General features: G+C 35.3%; 1 long non-coding RNA gene across 1 annotated transcript; it reads left to right on the top strand.

The window, feature by feature from the left end:
• Nucleotides 1-5693: 5693 nt before the first annotated feature.
• Nucleotides 5694-15791, top strand: LOC132271538 (uncharacterized). Its single transcript, XR_009469723.1, has 2 exons — nucleotides 5694-6331; nucleotides 9102-15791. It is a non-coding gene; the product is annotated as an uncharacterized LOC132271538 (long non-coding RNA).
• Nucleotides 15792-19119: the final 3328 nt, after the last annotated feature.

Below are 19119 nucleotides of genomic sequence, written 5' to 3'. Positions count from 1 at the left end.
GCTGACAAATCATCAATACGAGCTACCCATCTCAACCAGCAATAAACGTCTCAGTCCTAACCATTGATCCTGAGACCTCAAGCTCGTATCAGGGCACACATATAAATATAGTATATAGCCATATCCCAACAATGACATACATACATGAGAGATAACATAGCTATATCCTTACAATAGCATAACAAACATAACACATCATAGCCATATCTTGACAATGGAATGTCATAATCATATCCTGACAATGACATGACATAAAGTGAGTCCAAACTTATTAGCCAGCTCACCCACACAGCACACATCACATAGTCATATCTTGACAATGGCATAAAATAAAATGGATCTCTAACTTATTAGCAAATTGATAAGTGCTCAAATGTGACGCATTTTAACACCTAAGTTAGGGTATTTTAATTCATTCATCTATCTTAATTTCATATCTTAAGTACTTATTTGCGTTATTGCCTATTTCAGGTTAATAAAGTTCAAACAGGCTAACAAGAGTCATTTAGCCCAATTTTGGAGCTAAGGAGCAAAGTTGGAATGAAGCCAAGAAAATTGCACCAGAGGAACTTCGATCGATCGAAGGGAATACCAATCGATCGAAGTCAAGGCGGTGCCAGCTCAGCAAAGTGGATAAGGCCCAGAAGATATTTTGATGCCACGTCATCTTCGATCGATCGAAATGCGTACTGGCAGTGTGCTGTCTAATTCTCGAGTGCGCCAATCTTCACCTAACTCGAGTAGCTGCGAATTTTCTCCAATCATAGGCTGTATTTCTGACTTGGTGCCTACTCAAAAAAGCATGTAATGAATTAATTGAACATTATCTTGTATCATTGATAGAGATAGATTTTTTATCAATATAGAAATAGTTTCCTCTCTAGAACTAAGGTTTTGGGAAGAAAAGTAAGCATGAAGATGATGATGTCAACCTCCAAACTAACTCTTGAGGGTTCCATGAGCACTACAATGAGTGGCTAAATCATTCACTTTGGGCTAGAGATAACCCCTAAGTTTGCTTCCTAGACCTAGTCTTTTGTACATTTTTGGGGATTTTAGTTGTAATAAATGTTTTGACCTTGAATAAATATAAATCTTGTGATTTTTACTTGATTTGTATGGATTAATCCTTTCAATTGATCATTTATTTCTATCCATATGTCTATGTATGCTAGAATGAATGTTCATGTATTTTACTCTAGATTTAATAAAATTAATACATGTCTATGTGTGTATTGATATTGTTAATCTAGTGATGGTCAAAGCATAGTGCGTAATTGAATACTCTTGTGGTTTATTTGATGGTTCACATTTGTTTCTTGATGGATTGTGCCACACCTTTAGTTTGATTAGTTTAATTTTCATGTCTCTAGCCTAGATGTAGTGTAATTGTTTTAATTTCTTAGATAAGTGGACAATCCATTCTTTTTGTTTGATGTTCCATACTCATGAGTGCAAAGAGTACATTTCTCTAGATTTTTGTGTGTGTTCTAATTGTGTTTTAATTGAATGGTTATAGGTCTCATTTGATAGGTTGTGCTATTCACTAGATTGACTAGACAATTTATGCTTATCTGCCATCCATGCTTAGTTTTCAATTAGTGACACACACACCCATTTTACAAGTTGAATTTCCCCATTAATTTACAATTGCTAGTGCTTGGTAAAGTAAAGCTTAGTGGTGAACTATAAGCCCCAAGACCCCTCTCTCATTTATTTTCCCTCTAATTTCTAGATTGTTGCTCTCTTGCATTGTTTTAATTGAATCTTAGTTTAATCGAATCAAACCATCTTTTGATCATTCGACCTACTAATCCAACAATTGATTCCAAAACACGACTTTTTTCCCTTGGGACGATCCCTACTCACTCTAACTAGGTTAATAGTTAGTAGTAGTAATAGCATTCTATAAATTCAAATTTGGACACACTACACTTTATAGTGCAACTCGGTTCGAGCAACACACCAAGTTTTGGCGCCGTTGCCAGGGATAGGCAACGCCGTATTTTAGAACCAATTAGGAATTAGTACTCTTTTGATCGTGTCTTTATTTTATTTTATTTTGGTTACTTATTGTGTTTTGTTGTTGATTAGCTAGGTGCATTGAGCCAAGAGAAGTGAAACAAAAGAATTCTAAGCAAAGAAGCAAGCTAAGCAAAAACATAAAAAAAAAACTAAAAATAAAAAAATTTGCAAAGCAAAATAAGGCAAAGAAAAAATTAAAAAACAATTTAAAGTTGCTTAAGGACCCTTTGTGAGCTTTTCTAACTCTCTCTCTCTAGTTAAATCGTGAGCCCGCGTGGAGGCAAGTTTTAATTTTTTAGATAAATCGTGAGCCCGCGTGAAGGCATTTTATTTTTCTTGCATATTGTTGAAAGCATGGGAGTATGGGAACAATGTATGTGGAGGTTTGTTGATCGATTTGTTGCGGAGGAGAAGTGATTGGTACTTGCTTGTTGCTAGTTGTTGTTTTGATTGTGCATGCATGGTCGTAGGTTATTAAATCCTACTCTTGTCCCACTCAATTTTCATCTTAAATCAGTTGTTCATAATCCTAGGGGAAGGTGTAATTCTAGTAACTCTATTTCATTAATGGAGAAACAAATTAAGGACCATGTGGATGACCTTGGTCACATCAACCAACAAGGTATTCTTTACCCTAATGTGCATCATGACAATATTCAAGTACCATTAGGAATGTCAAGACCTTTCATTCCACAACAACAAGGCCAAGTTCCATTGGGAATGCCTCGGCCAATTTTTGTTCCACCCCCACCTCCCGTTGTTTAAGTAAATCATGGTGCTCGTGTCGAGCCACCAATTATGAATCCTGCTCTTGCTTTAAGAGATCACTATGTGCCAAATGAGTATAATGCACCAACATGCATTCAATTACCTCCATTTAGAGCATACCATTATGAGATTAAACCACAAAAAATTCAAATGCTTCCCAATTACCACGGGCTACCAAGTGAAGAACCTTACAAGCATTTGGATGAGTTTCTTAAAGTGTGTTCCACCGTGAAATACACAGACATGCCGAAAGAGGTTTTGAGACTTAAACTCTTTCCTTTCACCCTTAAAGATAAAGCAAAATACTGGTTTAATAATTTGAGGCCTTTTTCGATAACTTCTTGGGCAGAGATGCAACAAGAGTTTGTTGAAAAAGTACTATCCGATATCAAAGACGAATGCAATGAGAACTTTAACTCGAGAATTCTCACAAGGGGATGGGGAATTGTTTCATGAGGCATGGGAGAGTTTGAACGACTTGCTTAGGAAGTGTCCACACCATGACATTCCTAAATGGCAATTGGTTCAATTTTTCTTTGAAAGTTTGTCGAATAATTATAAAGGAATGGTTGATGCTTCTATGGGTGGTTCTTATCTTGATAGGCATGAAGATGATGTATGGCGCTTATATGAGAGCATGAGTGAGAATTCAATACATCAATCTTTGTCATCTAAAAATGGTAGAAATTTAGGTAGAAAGAAGAATGACGGTTTATATCAAGTCGATAATTCTAATGCTATAGCCGCCAAAGTGAAGTCTTTATCCCAAAGGTTTGATCAATTTTTGATTAACCAAAATTCGGTGAATCAAGTGTCTTCCTCCCCTAATTAATCATGTTCATCATCCATCTAATGAATCATGCATGACTTGTTCTAGTGTTTTACATTCTACTTCCAATTGTCCTTATGGACATGTGCAAAGTGAACACCATGAACAAGTAAATGCCACTTTTGTTAACCAATGGAATAATCCCTATGGCACTCATTATAATGTCAGGTGGAGGAACCATCCAAACTTCTCTTGAAAAAGCCAAGGGGAAGGCTCAAGCCTCCCCAAAGTGGTTTTCAAGGCAAGTATGTTCCACCCTAATGCAAGGCCAAGGTTCCCAAGGTTACCGTTCATCTTATCAAGCATCACATGGAAACCAATTTTTTAACTCTCATTTTCGAAACCAATCTTCATATTCTCAAAGGAATTCAAGGAGTCTCGCATTTGAAGAAAAAGTTCTAACCGCTTTAGGTACTTTGGAGGCAAATACCAAATTTCTTCATTCTCATTCTCAATCAATTGCAAAGCTAGAAACCCAAGTCGGACAAATAGCTAATACATTGAATGCTAGAGAGAAAGGGAAAATGCATTTAAATCCACCACCAAAGCAACAATTTGTTGCGGAGACCAATTCCTTTTCGGAAGGTCACACATTTGAACATGTAAATGCGGTGACCAATTTGAGAAATGAAAAAATTGTTAATAATCAAGTTGGTATTCCCAATGAAGAGAGTGAACCGATGCAACCAAAAGTTGACACCCGTCCCGTCTCACATTTTATTCTTCCTTCATTGCATGTGAAAGAGTCTATTGTTGAAAATAATTTCAAAAATGATTTTGAAAAAGTTTTTGAGCCTAAAGCTCCATTTACGGATGCTTTGAAAGCATCCACTTCTCTTGAAAAGCAACAAAACAAGGCTAATGAGATCATTGATGTGTTTAGGCAAGTGAAAATTAATCTTCCTCTCTTGAATGCAATTAGACAAATCCCGGCTTATGCCAAATTTTTGAAAGATCTTTGTACTCTTAAGAGGAAAAACAAAAGCCAAGTACCAAAGAAAGTTGTTTTAACCAAGCAAGTAAGCTCAATTTTGCAACACAACACCCTCCCAAAATTCAAAGACCCCGGTTCACCTACTACTTCTTGCACCATTGGTGACCATGTTATTAATCGGGCCTTTTTGGATTTAAGAGTAAGTGTGAATCTTCTCCCTTATTCGGTTTATGTTAAATTAGGCTTAGGTGATTTGAAACTGACGTCGGTAGTTTTGAAACTGGCCAACTGATCAATTAAAAAGCCCTGGGGTATCATTAAGGATGTTTTGATTAAAATTGACAAGTTCTCTTCCCAGTTGATTTCGTTATCATTAACACGGAACTGGTCCCAAATCCTAAGAGCCAAATTTCTGTTATCCTTGGTCGTCCGTTCTTGGCAACCGCTAATGCTAACATCAATTGTAGGATGGGGATAATGAAATTATTTGGCCACATGAAAGTGAAGTTGAACATTTTTAATCTAACCCCGAGTTCAATTGATAAGCATGAAGATGTATGTGTTGTTGAAAAATGTCTTGAAAGTGAATTTGAAAAAAAAAATGAGTTTTTGCTTAGCAATGAAATTTCAAAAGGTTTATCTTCCAAAATGATTTCAAAAGATGTTGTTTTCAAACCAAGTGTTGAAAGGGCATGAAAGCCCAAGAGTTTAGTTGACAAAAGACCATTAATTTCATTTGAATCAAATCCAACAAGTTCCTTCGGGAATGGTTTGTTGGGTGGGATTCAAAAGACCATTCACCCCGCAAAGGAGGGGATGCATTTTAAGATTTTTTATTCGGGCTAAAAGAGTCCAACGTCTTACTAGAGACGTTAAAGACTAGTGTGTTTCGTAAAGTTTGCCAACCCTATTCCTCCCTCATTTCTGGTTTTTATATTTTCTACATCGTCTAGATATGAGTTGAATTGAAAAATCCAGTTTCGGAAAAAATTCTTGCATTTAGTGCACTTCCAGTGAGGTTTCGATTGATCGAACTCCAATTCGATTGATCGAAATTCCACTTCAATTGATCGAACCCACTGGATTGAGGACTTTTCACATTCCATTTCGATTGATCAAAGTTCATTCCAATCGATCAAAGTTCATTTCGATCGATCAAAACTAAGAGTTCAATCGATCAAAATCCTTCGATCGATCGAAAAAGCGTCATTTGAATATCTTTGGCCGTTCAACTTTCTGCACCTTAATTTTTTTTTTTATTTTTTCTTTTCTTTTTCTTTTTTCTTTTCCTTCCCTCCTTCCTATTTTTCTTTTCTTTTTCTTTTTTCTTTCTTCTCTTTCTCCTCCCTCCCATTCTCTTCGCATTCTCTCTCTCTCGGCCCAACTCTCTTCTCCCTCTCCCGATTCCATCTTCCCCATCTCATCTCTCAATCACTCTCCCTCAACCTCACAAAACCCGCCACCACACCATCTCCCTCACCTTCTTCTTCACTCCGGCGAGAAACCCCAAGCAAACCGAGCCGCCGCCGAACCTCCATCATTTTCGGCAAGAGCTTTTGGCCTACGGCCAAGCTCTTTCTCTCTCCAATCTCTCGGTATTCTCTCTACTGTCTCAATCTCTGGCCGATTTAGGCCAAGGAGATTTCATCTCATTGCCAACAAGCTTCTGCAGATTCCGGCAAAGCACCGATCACCACTTCCAGCCACGGTTGGCCGGAAAAATTTCCAAAAAATCCCAAAGTCTCTCTCTTCGTTCCATCTCTTGTTCTCTTTGGGTATGTGAGCATTCTTATTTTGATTTTAATTTTTCTTTTATTTTTACTTTTTACTCTTTTTTTTCAATTTTAGTTTTATTTTTCTATGAATATATGTTTGTATATATGTGTGTTCAATCATGAAAACTGCAATTGAAAAATAAAAAAAAAAAAAAAAAATTTGAAATCAGAAAATTAAAAATATTTATTTGGACTGAAATTGGGAGTTGGATATTGATTGTTGGGACTGTGACATTGTGTTATGGAGATTAGACAGTGTGTTTCGAATTGAAGAAGTAAGGGCTTTGATTTGGTTTGACCTGTGGGCTGTGTCCCTTTTTGTGTTGCTAATTGGTTGATCGAAAGGAGGACGGGCTTAATTATGGATTGATATTGTGGACTGTGTTAGTTGATTATTGAATATTGAAATTTATTGTTGATTGTGATTTTTGTTGTGTTTTGAAATTTTTGGATGTCCATTTTGAAGGAGAAACTATGCCAGATTTTCGAAAATTTAGAGTAGAACTTTAATATTTTCTAAAAGGCATATGGTCTTGTTTTATGAATTGAGATGGAATTTGAAAAGAGTTTTTAAAAGTTAAAAGGATGAATTGAATTTTAAAAGGAAAATCTTCAAGTCTTTGAAAAATAGTTTTGAAATCTCAAGTTGAAAATGAAATGTGTGATTCTTGATTGAATTTATATTTCGGAAATTTCATGAATTTTAAAAAATGTTTGTTGATTTGAATTGTAAATTTGAATGTCAAAATGAAATTTTTGTCTCGAGACTAATATATATATATATATATATATATATATATATATTCTTTGAACTTGAAATGGCAATGAAGAATTGAAATGTTGTGAGCATAGTCCCGTCTTGTTTCATTTGCTTGTCTTAAATATGAAATGCATGGATGTATCTTAAATTGTCTTAATTGATTGAAAGCATGACTTGTCTTGAAATTGTACTTTTGAACCAGAAATTACAAAGTCTTGTCTTAAATGCTCAAAAGTGCTTTAAATGGACTTTTTTGAAAAGTTCTAATCTTCAATGGACTTTTGCTCATAATTCAAGTGCATTGTTTTGGTAAAATGATATTTTTAATGATAAAATGCTTTGTGATCACACTTGTTGGGTCTCAAATGATTAAAAAGGAAATTTTTTAACTTTGTTTTCAAAATGAGAAGTTGAGTTGCATAATTCCTTCTTTTGATGATCATTCTTTGCATGATTCTTGTCATGATGTTTTTATTCAATGCAATTGAATGTTTCGACTCTAAAGTTTTCAAAAACTCCAATTTTGTCCCAAAAGTGTTGAGAAATTCCAAAGTTGACCAAAATACCCTTATTTGAGATGAAGTTGTTCCATTTGATTGATTTCCATCCAATTGCATACTCTAAGTGCTTTTGAACTTGTTGGTGATAAATTCTTGATTTGCCATACTAGGGCACCAGTTTGATGTCTTTTAACCTTCTTTATCATGATTTTGAACTTGTCTGACAAATGTATTGAATTGCCATTGTAAACCAAACTGTTTGAAGTCATATGATTCCTTTGTTGCTTCTTGACCTTGAAACTTGTCAAATGTGTTCTTCTTTGAATAATTGTGTGCATTTTGGGAAAAATTGTAACTTGTTGCTTGTATATACACTATTTTGCACACACTTATGTCACATTGACAATTTTGAGAGCTTCAGTGCATATTTTGGACTTAACTTTTTGGAATTGATTTTTTGACTAAGTTTTGGGGTGTGTGGTAGATTTTTGGAGTTTGAAATTCATGATTTGGATGTGGTTTATGTTCTTTGGCCTTAGTATCACTTCTTGAGCTTCAATAGAATTTTGAAATGAAATTTGACTTGACTCTGAGGCTATGTTTGCTTTGTTTTGAAAATTGTCTATTTGCATGCCATTGTTTTGATATCATGTACTTGTGATCCATTCTTGAAAGCCAAGTAAGGGCTTATGACTGAGGTTCTTTCCGGTCCAGATTTTGACTCTGAGATGGTAAACTTCTTGTATATCTAGTTGTTGACCATTTTCTGTTTCATTTAAGCCTTAGAGGGAGTCATGAGCCATGAGTGATCATAGGACTTTGATTTTATTGCATTTCAGTACATGATATTTCTTTGTCTGGAGTTGTTGTTATTTATGCAGCATTCAGATATATGCCATCTAATTGCATACCATGTCCAGGATTCTTTATTGATCTTGTTTGTCATAACATGCTTTGATTGTAGTGTTTTGCAACCATGCATTCCACTTAATCTTTATTACATGACATGCCTGCTTCTTGAGTCCTAGGTTGACATTTGCCATGATTATATGCTCCATGTTATCATGTTTGCTCCATTTGATCTTAACTGTTGCACTTGTAGACATTCTTGCTAGGAATTGATACGATGTTATCCTAGAGTCTACTTGTCATGTCATTACAGCATCTACTTGAGTTTTAGGTTTGTGAATGCACATTGCATCATTTATGTACATCACAGCCTATACTTGTCCTGTTGATCATATTTTTGCTTAAAATGTTCCATATGTGACTTTTCTGCCCTCTATGCCATCACTGCTTATTTGACATTGTTTATTGTGCTTTGATCTATCCTGCCTAGCTGAGGCATGTTGAATGCTAATTCTGAACCTTCTTAATCATTTCTTGCACAAGCATGATCCTATTTATTTATTCTCTGTTTCTACTTGATTCAGGCATGCTTTGTGTTTTCTTATCAGTTGTTTACCTTATCCTATACCTGTGCACTGATTTATACTTGTTGCTTTTGCAGATGTAGCGTAGACGAAAGACTCTTGCTAGAAAAAGAGTACAGAGAGCTCATTCATCTTTAGTGGCAGATTCTTCTTCATCTTCTGCATCCACAACAGTACATTCAGAGCCATCATCTATGGAAGCCGACCATGCTATTATTCGAGAGGTCCTTGCTGAGTCTTATGCTAGTAAGAAGCGGGAGACCGAGTATAAATTTGATAGAGATCTATTCTCTGCCTTGGACCAGACCAGGTGGTCTTATGATGAGCTCGTTCGGAGGGGCATTGATGCCATTATGACACCAGCAGACACAGTTGTCTATCCCTGATTGGTTGCACTGTTCTACCAGCACCTCAGGATGGATGAGGATGACAGACTTCTTCTACTTTCCACTATTGACTGCCAGGAGATCGATATTTCTATCCTGGCCATAGCTGCTGCTTGTCGATGCCCTATACTTCTCCATTGGCTGATGATTCTCAGGATCCATTGTATCATACAGCTCCACCTTTTTCTTAGCTGACCCATGGTAGCTACATTATATCCACATGCTGTTTTTTAGGGCCACACCTTTGTAGACCAAGTTGAGATTGATCCCCAGTATTGGTTCTTTGACTCCGTGTTGCACCTCAATGCATTTCCATCAGGCCATGGCACTCAACAGCGAGAGAGGATCTTTCAGGCTCTATATTGTTTGAGCCAGGGTTATTGGATCTCTGTCCCAGCATTGATTTGGGAGCTCATACACAAGTTCTGGAAAAATCTGCATCACATACACAGTACTAGAATAGCGACTTTGCCCTTACCTTTTGGCTACTTGATTACTCAGCTGCTACTAGATCAGGGTTATCAGTTTGACCCCTAGGAGATTCCAGAGCTTGATGCAGAGAGAGAGAGATGAGAGCATATGATCAGGTAAGGTGGACGAAGACTTACAACTCCTACCGTAAGAACAGGGCGAATAGGGATATGAAGAGACTGCAGGCGAAGCAGCAGAGAGCAACAGAGGAGGCAGCTGCAGCGGACGACGCTGCAGAGGATGCCGTAAATAGATCTCTTCCCAGACAGAGACGTCGCATTACCACTACAACCTCTAGCACACAGCCAGATGTCTCTACTTCATCTCAGCAAACTGACCCTTTTCTCGTCCCTTTCATAGAGCCGATAGCACAGATCGACACTCGTTCCCAATATGCCAAAACTGATTATGGTTACAGATCAGAGGTCACTCAGCTGCACACAGAATTCATTTCCTTCAGAGCTAATATGACTGGGTGGTATGAGGATGTCACGAAGAGGCATGACGATCTGGTGTGGAGACATGATGAGTTGTTGAGGAGGCTCGATGACTTGAGAGCAGACGTAGCTACAGTGAGAGGTGTGCTTGGAGCACTGCAGATTGACCTTACAGCTTCTCTCACTCGTCACAACACTAAGATGTCTGCCATGCTCCAGCACATTGCTGACATCATGACTCTAGATCCCATTCCATGATTCCACCACTTTCTCTCTCTCCTACTTATTATTTATTCTGATACACTACTGTTACTGAGATATTATTGCACTATTTTGACACTTGCACTGGTTTTGGATATTTTTAGATATTTTGGATATTATTTCTTGCATTACACTGCTACATTGATTTATGAATATCTGATTTTGGATTTATTTGCTATATATAGATTTTTGGGATTTTGATATCAGTTTTGGATATTCTAAGCTTTACATTGCTAGATGCCATGATTTTTGCCCAGTTTTCAGTTTCACCTCTCATTTTTATCATTGATGCATATGTTTTGACAGTTGTTAGTGTGACCATTTTCAGACAGGTTTTCGAAATCTAAGTTTGGGAGTGCGCCTTCCAAAGCTAAGCTTCCGCTGCCGGGTCCTTTTGTTTCACCCATTTGGTACACTCTTTCCATTATCTGTTGCTTCTTTGCACATTGAAGACAATGCACAGATTAAGTTTGGGGGTGTGTTAGCATATTTTACATGTCGCACTTGATTTTTATGCGTGTGGTATGATTTGAGAGTCCTGGGTTATGATTTTGATCTTTTGAGGATCATGATACTTAGAATTTAAAAATTGTTTGACTTAAGAGTCCAATACTCTTTGTATGCTTTATGGATGCTATTTAGGAGTAAATTTTTCGAAAGATTGATATCTTGCTTACATTTGTGATGCACATCATCTTGATCTTGTGATTGTTTTGAGATTTATTGTAGGATTCTATACTAGCACAGGCGCACACTAACATTCATTTATGGGGTATACGCTTTGTTGATTATTGATTTAGTTATATCCCAATTGAGCTAGTAATGCATTGAAAGCTTTCATATTGACAAAAGTGGATAACAGTCCCTTTTAATTGAATAACCGGGATTCTAGTCTCATCAAGCACTGAATTTCTCGCGTCGAAAGGTGAAGGGTCCAAACTTTAGGTTAAAAAAAAAAAAAAAAAAAAGTTTGCAAAAAGCAAATAAAAAAAAGTGAGGACTTCTCCCAAAAGGTGAGAAGTGAGAAATGATTAGATGGAGGTGGTTTTGATTTGTAACCTAGTTGATTTGAGCTTGTAAGTCCTTAGGGGTGTTTAAACGCTTAATGTCCTAAAGCCGTCCGGTTTGGGAGTCATTGACCTAACGCTCGATCTCATAGATCGCTAGAAAACTTAATAGATTAACACATTGCACCATGCTTCAATCTTTGATCCTTTAGGTTAGTAAAAAAAAAAAAAAATCGAGTGAAAAGAATAAGCGCACCTAGTTGAATAAAGCTTTAATAAAAATGTTCATTCTTTGTTTTGATGATCAAAACTAGATTTGTGTGCTAGTTTGAGGCCAGATGTGATCATTTATTTGATTGGCTTAGATAGTAATATATTTAATACCAGTTCACTTAAAAGAATTCTAGAGTTATTTTGATTTGCATGATCATTATCTTGATGTGTGAAGGACCATACTTGCTTACTTGATGTTGAGATTTTGGGAGATTACTTGGAAATGGTTAAAAAATTACATACTTGAGGTAATTTTTGTGATACCCCTCGGATCCGAGACACGGGTTGATCAGGCCCAGGCCCAAACTCGAGGGAAATATCAAACAATTAATATATAACCGAACACGGAATACAAGATGAAATAAAAAATAACAATAAGCTGGAAGGATACTAATTGAAATCCTCAAAATATAATTTATGAAATCTATTAAAGCCAAACTCCAAAACTCCATAAGTTACAACTTGAGAATTCATCTAGTGGACCCCTTATTATTAAAAATCCCAATTGAAACTAAAATAACTGAAATAGAAACTTAAGGTAAACATAGAAAAGATTCCTACGTAATCGGAGGAATGAATGTCTGTATCTGCTCTGCACGTCCAAGCTCTAACCCTGGAACTGACGAACATCTGAAAAATAAGAGAGTGGGTCAGGCCCACATGCAAGTCCTATTCTACTACGATCCAAACAGTAATCCAATACGCAGATACATATTAGGAAGACTCAACAATATCTAGAGTAGTCCATATGTATATATATAGTACACACTATAGGACGTTCACTAGTCCAGTAAGTCTGTCTCAGCCTAAGTAGAGATACCATGCAAATCGCACAATAATGTGGTCATGTGTACCTAGACCTACCAGGGAACAACACCTATGTCCAGTTATCCATCCTCGGCGATATACGCGCTCTAACCATGGTCCTGAGACTTAAGCTCATACCATGGTACCATATAGTAAATATATAAATCCTTGTACTCTTAATACAAAATATCAACCATCTGTATTGTGGTTTGATATATGTATCACCAATCCATCCTAAAACCACCACAGGTCATTCAATCGTTTTATTGATATGATACAAATATGAGATGAACTTGACCTTTTTGGTTAATCCATCATTAAATCCAAATTAGGTAGAACACAGTGTTTGAAAACAGTCCATACCCAGTACGCCACCGTCCCATACCGGTACATACAATCCTCCATCCAACACAGTTAACAAAAATAGCACCATATACATTTATTAACTATACTCCAGAACCAACATACAACCAATCTAATCTGTGTATGATTCAAATATATATCCATTATATGATCTAGAAGTCATATTCTAGTCCTTTAAAATGTTAGAGTAAAATACAGCAACTAACTCCTCTAAAATAGTACCATAACTTGATGCAATAAATAGTATAGTTAAACATCAATTAATTTCCATTTAAGCATACCTATATATTTTTCCAGAATATGTAATATATGCTTATACAACAGTTGAACCATGAACAACAGTTTAAAATTATGCTAGAAACCAAAGTGCTTTATAGGAACAGCAAGCAATGTCAATGTATAACTTCCACATGCAGTGTATTAATTAACTGTAGGTTATTTCATGCTTTAAAATTAATACAAACATGCTTTCCAATCCTTTTAAAACTCTAGAACAGTTTTATAAACCATCCACAGCCCCTAAAGAAACTCAGAAACCCTCCTACAGGCCAACCGGAAGTCAGAAACATGAAAAATCAAAAAAATAAAAGAGGAGCCGCCTCCACCAAAAGTGGAGCCGCGTTTCCCCTTGGTGGAGCCGGCTCCACCCTTTATTGGAGCCGGCTCTACCCTTGTGGAGCCAGCTCTACCCCTTTGTGGAGCCGTCTCTCCTCCGTTAAGAGCCGTATCCCCTATTCTGTGCATCTTCTTCGCCTCTGACAAAGTGCAGAAACTCTGTACAATTTTTATAGCTTATTTAGGAGTTCAATTGCAGTCCTAGAATCCATTAAAATCATGCATTCAATCCCAAATACATAAGGTTAAGCAAAATTAAAACTCACGCAAATAGTTTATTTTTAAACAAAGCAACGTCCTACACACAACAAAATTATGCAATGACTTAACAGTCGATTCAACATGCTTCTAAGATTAATATTACTTCAACTTAATTTGTTTTAGTGCTAAATTAATTCCTAGAGTCCACTAGGCATGCACAAAACACGAATTAAAGGGAAAGAATAAAATAGTGACTTGCCTGTAGTTTCAGATTTTGAAACTATAATCCACTGTCTCTAAAGTTCTGTCCACGTCTGAGACTCTTGTTCTACACCTCAGGTGCTCTTGGTTCAACCCAGAAGCACTCCATCCAATGTATCCTTGAACTTCTCCGATAACGTCCTAGTTTCCACTCTCTGTATCTCTCTATCTCACGATAAAAGTATCAGTGAATAGGGTTTTGTTTTATAACTCTAAACCAACGTATAATACTGTATTTATAGGCTTTAACACAACCCTAATTCTAATACAAAACCAACCCTAAGTCGGCTACATCCGTGTAAATAAAACCCTAATATAACTATATGTGTGCCTCCATACAGTCACGTTAAAAACAATTAAATTTAATTAACTTAATTCAATTAAAACAACTAAATTACATCAGTTAAATAATTATCTATAATTAAATCAATTCAATTAAAATAAGTAAATAATTAAAGACCATTAAATCACCACAATGAAAACAATTACAACTAACACATGAGCGCGTCAACAATTAAAACAAATAAAAACAAAAGGCCAGTTAAATAAATAAAAAAAACAAAAAAACAATTAAATAAAAATAAATGCAATTTAAACAATTTAATAAATACCAGGACTATCCTTTTGAAATCAGGGGTATTATATTTCCCAATGCTTGTTTTGTATATTGGTTTCTCTCTTGTGGAAAAAGCTCAATGTTTGTGGGTATCATTTCTGGAAACCCTCACGAGACTTCACTCGTCCACTAGGGGTAACCTAAGGGTTTAAAAGGCTTGTTGCATACGCTAAATGTAATCATGTTCCCTACGAAAGTGGCGTTATTATTTCATTACTTTATAGTTCATAGCTACTTAGTTGTTTATTTCTTTCTTTTTCTTGTAGTTCATTGCTATGGACTAGCAATATCTAAGTTTGGGGGTGCGATAAGTGCTCAAATGTAATGCATTTTAGCACCTAAGCTAAGGTATTTTAGTCCATTCATCTATCTTAATTTCATATCTTAAGTACTTATTTGTGTTATTGCCTATTTCAGGTTAATAAAGTTCAAACAGGCTAACAAGAGCCATTTAGCCCAATTTTGGAGCTAACAAGCAAAATTGGAATGAAGCCAAGAAAATTGCACCAGAGGAACTTCGATCGATCGAAGGGAATCCCAATTGATCAAAGTCGAGCCGGTGCTAGCTCAGCAAAGTGGAAAAGACCCAAAAGATATTTTGATGCCACATCATCTTCGATCGATCAAAGATCTTCGATCAATCGAACTGCTTGCTGGTAGTATGCTGTCTAATTCCTCAGCGCGCCAATCTTAACTCGAGTAATTGCAAATTTCCTCCAATCATAGGCTATATTTCTGACTTGGTGCCTACCCAAAGAGGCATGTAATGAATTAATTGAACATTATCTTGTATCATTGATAGAGACAGATTTTTTATCAATATAGAAATAGTTTCCTCTCTAGAATTAGGGTTTTGAGAAGAAAAGCAAGGATGAAGATGATGATACCAACCTCCAAGCTAGCCCTTGAGGGTTCCATAACCACTACAATGAGTGGCTAAATCCTTTACTTGGGGCTAGAGATAGCCCCTAAGTTTTCTTCCTAGACCTAGTCTTTTGTACATTTTTGAGGATTTTAGTTGTAATAAATGTTTTGACCTTGAATAAATATAGATCTTATGATTTTTACTTGATTTGTATGGATTAATGCTTTCAATTGATCATTTATTTCTATCCATATGTCTATGTATGCTAGAATAAATGTTCATGTGTTTTACTCTAGATTTAATGAAATTAATGCATGTCTATGTGTATTGATGTTGTTAATCTAGTGATGGTCAAAGCATAGTGCTTAATTGAATACTCTTATGGTTTATTTGATGGTTCACACTTGTTTCTTGATGGATTGTGCTACACCTTTAGTTTAATTAGTTTAATTTTCATGTCTTTAGCCCAGATGTAGTGTAATTGCTTTAATTTCTTAGATAGGTAGACAATCTATTCTTGTTACTTGATGTTCCATACTCATGAGTGCAAAGAGTACATTTCTCTAGATTTTTGTGTGTGTTCTATTTGTATTTTAATTGAATGGTTATTAGTCTCATTTGATAGGTTGTATTATTCATTAGATTGACTAAACAATCTATACTTATTTATCATCCATGCTTAGTTTTCAATTAGTGACACACACACCCATTTTACAACTTGAATTTCCCCATTAATTTACAATTGTTAGTGTTTGGTGAAGTAAAACTTAGTGGTGAACTTTAAGCCCTAAGACCCCTCTCTCATTTATTTTCCCTCTAATTTCTAGATGTTGCTCTCTTACATTGTTTTAATTGAATCTTAATTTAATCTAATCAAACCATTTTTTGATCATTCGACCTACTAATCCAATAATTAATTCCAAAACACGACTCCTTTCCCTTGGGACGATCCTTACTCACTCTAACTACTTTAATAGTTATTAGTGGTAATGGCATTCTATAAATTCAAACTTGGCCACATTACACTTTATAGTGTAACTCGGTTCGAGCGACACACCACAAATCCACTTATACTCAACACAACATAGCCATATCCTGACAATAGCCCTACAAAACAACCAACAATGGATCATGTATAAGATCACAAAATACTATAAAGAGCATGATTATAATCACGTTAACATCTATTGCAATTGTTATTACAATTAAAGTAATATTAATCATGTAAATAACTTAGAAGTCAGTTAAAGTCCATTACATCTCATATCTTAGCATATTGGTGTATATTATGCATTTTGGGATTTTACCAAGTCTTTATAAATCAGTTAAATCGATTAAAACGAACTACAACATCATCAGGAATTACGAAACACAAAACCCCAGTCTCAGCCCAATTAAGTCGGTTATTCTCTAAATGAGCTAACTCGTTCCCAAACGAGTCGACTTCTTCAACAACTGAGCCGACTCGTTGCTGCTGTCGATCATCTTCTTCATCTCCAGCCACTGTAATTCACCTCGTTCTCCTCTGTTAAGGGTCCAAGGCCTGTAATCTATGTCCAATACGTTCCCAATAGTCCACACTAAGTACTTATGCATGATTAGAGCAAGTAAACAAAGATCTAAACATGAATTCACAAAATTAAATTTATATATACATACATATATATATGCATATATACATCTGTAATAGTTCGAGTTAAAGCATGAAAATAGGGTCATTATCTCTGTTTTAAAACCCTAAAGCTATTCTAGAGATGCATAGAACATGAGATCAAAGGAAAAGAGTAGAACGAAGGACTTACTTTACAGTTTTTGGATCAAAAACCAACCTCCTTCTTCTCCGGCATTCTTCTCTACCATCGGTAGCCTTCGGGTTATCGTCGTCTCTTCTTTTTGGTTCGGTTAGCCGCCTCTTTCTTGGGTTCGACCTCCCTCCTCTTCTTTCTTCCTCTAGCCTTCTTCTTCTTCCTTAACTCCTACGATTTCTCTTTCTTTCTCAAACCAACCATCGCCTCTCTCTTCTCTCCACTGTTTATCACGTCTAAAACCCTCATTTAACTATAATATACATATATGTATATATATATATATAATACCTACATACAACCCTAATCCTACATGACATCACACAACACAAATACAAATAATAAATATAAATAATACATATAAATAAATATCTAATATAGATATATACACATACATAGCATACACACACACACATATATATACCATTAGGCCTTAAATAATAATCATAACTAGGCTTAAAGTATTAAAGCCTTTTCCTCCATCAATCCAAGTCCAAGCCTTAGCCCCAACTACTTAAATCCAACCCATGACTAAATAAATAAATTAAATTAATAATTAAACAATTAATTAACAAGTAATCTACTTCAACAAATAACAAGTAAACGCATAACAATCCACATAGTACACCATTAGAGTCACATAGACACGTAAATCACATATTTATTAATGCACACAAAGTCGTATAACAAACCAATCAATTAAAATAATAAAATAAAATAAAATAAATGTTCTGAAAATTAGAAATATTACCGAAGGTTTACAGTAAAGTCTACATATAGGGAGCCTTTCATGTTTGTAGGCATGAAAAAGATATGTTGTGTCGGATTGGCAACTGTCAAGCTTGTTCAAGCTATCAACCGAATAGAGAAAGTATTTTGAGACAAATTTGGAAAATTCTTACTTTAAGGAAAACTAAATTCTTTCTTTGACACTTTGGCTGTGTAGCCATAAAAGACTTCCAGTCTTGCTGAACTTAAAGACAAGAAAAATTAGTTGATCAAGCTTTTTGTGTTTTATGTGGAGAAGATGAAAAATCAGTGTGTCAATAGTGTATATCCTCTCTAATGCCACAAATGGTTGCATTTTTCATTTAACTATATATATATATATATATATATATATATATATATATTTCATAATGTATATCATCAAAAATTTATATAGTTCAAACTTAATTTTATCTTGTAGATTGGAAGGAGGTTTGTGGAGTACATGATTTGAAAGTATTTGACCACTTGATCAGTACGATTGAATTTAAATTGTAAAATTGAATGGATGGAATCAAAGTCCATATCAAAATGAACCTTCTTTTTAAAATGATACAAAACTTGATATGACATTGATCCATGGACTATTTCTCTAGTGCATGAGTTATCCATGGTGTGATAAGGTTGAATGTGCAATACATTTCTATGATGGATTTTTCAAAAAATTATAATGATAAATAAATGATACTTATCAATTTCCTTTTCACTTTCGCTTTTGGTGAACTAACTATCCACGTTATTCAAAACACATAAAATATGTCTAAATAAATTGTCTATTCTTACGAAATTTTATATATATATATATTTTGGGCTTTTTCTTAATATACTTTTATTACAGAATCAAACATTGATACCATATAGATATGCCCTGTTCTTTTAGCCCAAATAGTTAATATAAATAAATTTTTGGTACTTAATATCATAATATTTAAAAACTTCAAGTGTTGGAGAAATTAATA

This window comes from Cornus florida, unplaced genomic scaffold (assembly GCF_030987335.1).
Source record: "Cornus florida cultivar Cherokee Brave unplaced genomic scaffold, ASM3098733v1 CherokeeBrave_3.0.0_Hap2_Chr08, whole genome shotgun sequence".
Taxonomy (NCBI): Eukaryota; Viridiplantae; Streptophyta; class Magnoliopsida; order Cornales; family Cornaceae; genus Cornus; species Cornus florida.
Note: the sequence above shows the minus strand (reverse complement) of the source record. Positions and strands in the feature narration are given on the sequence as shown.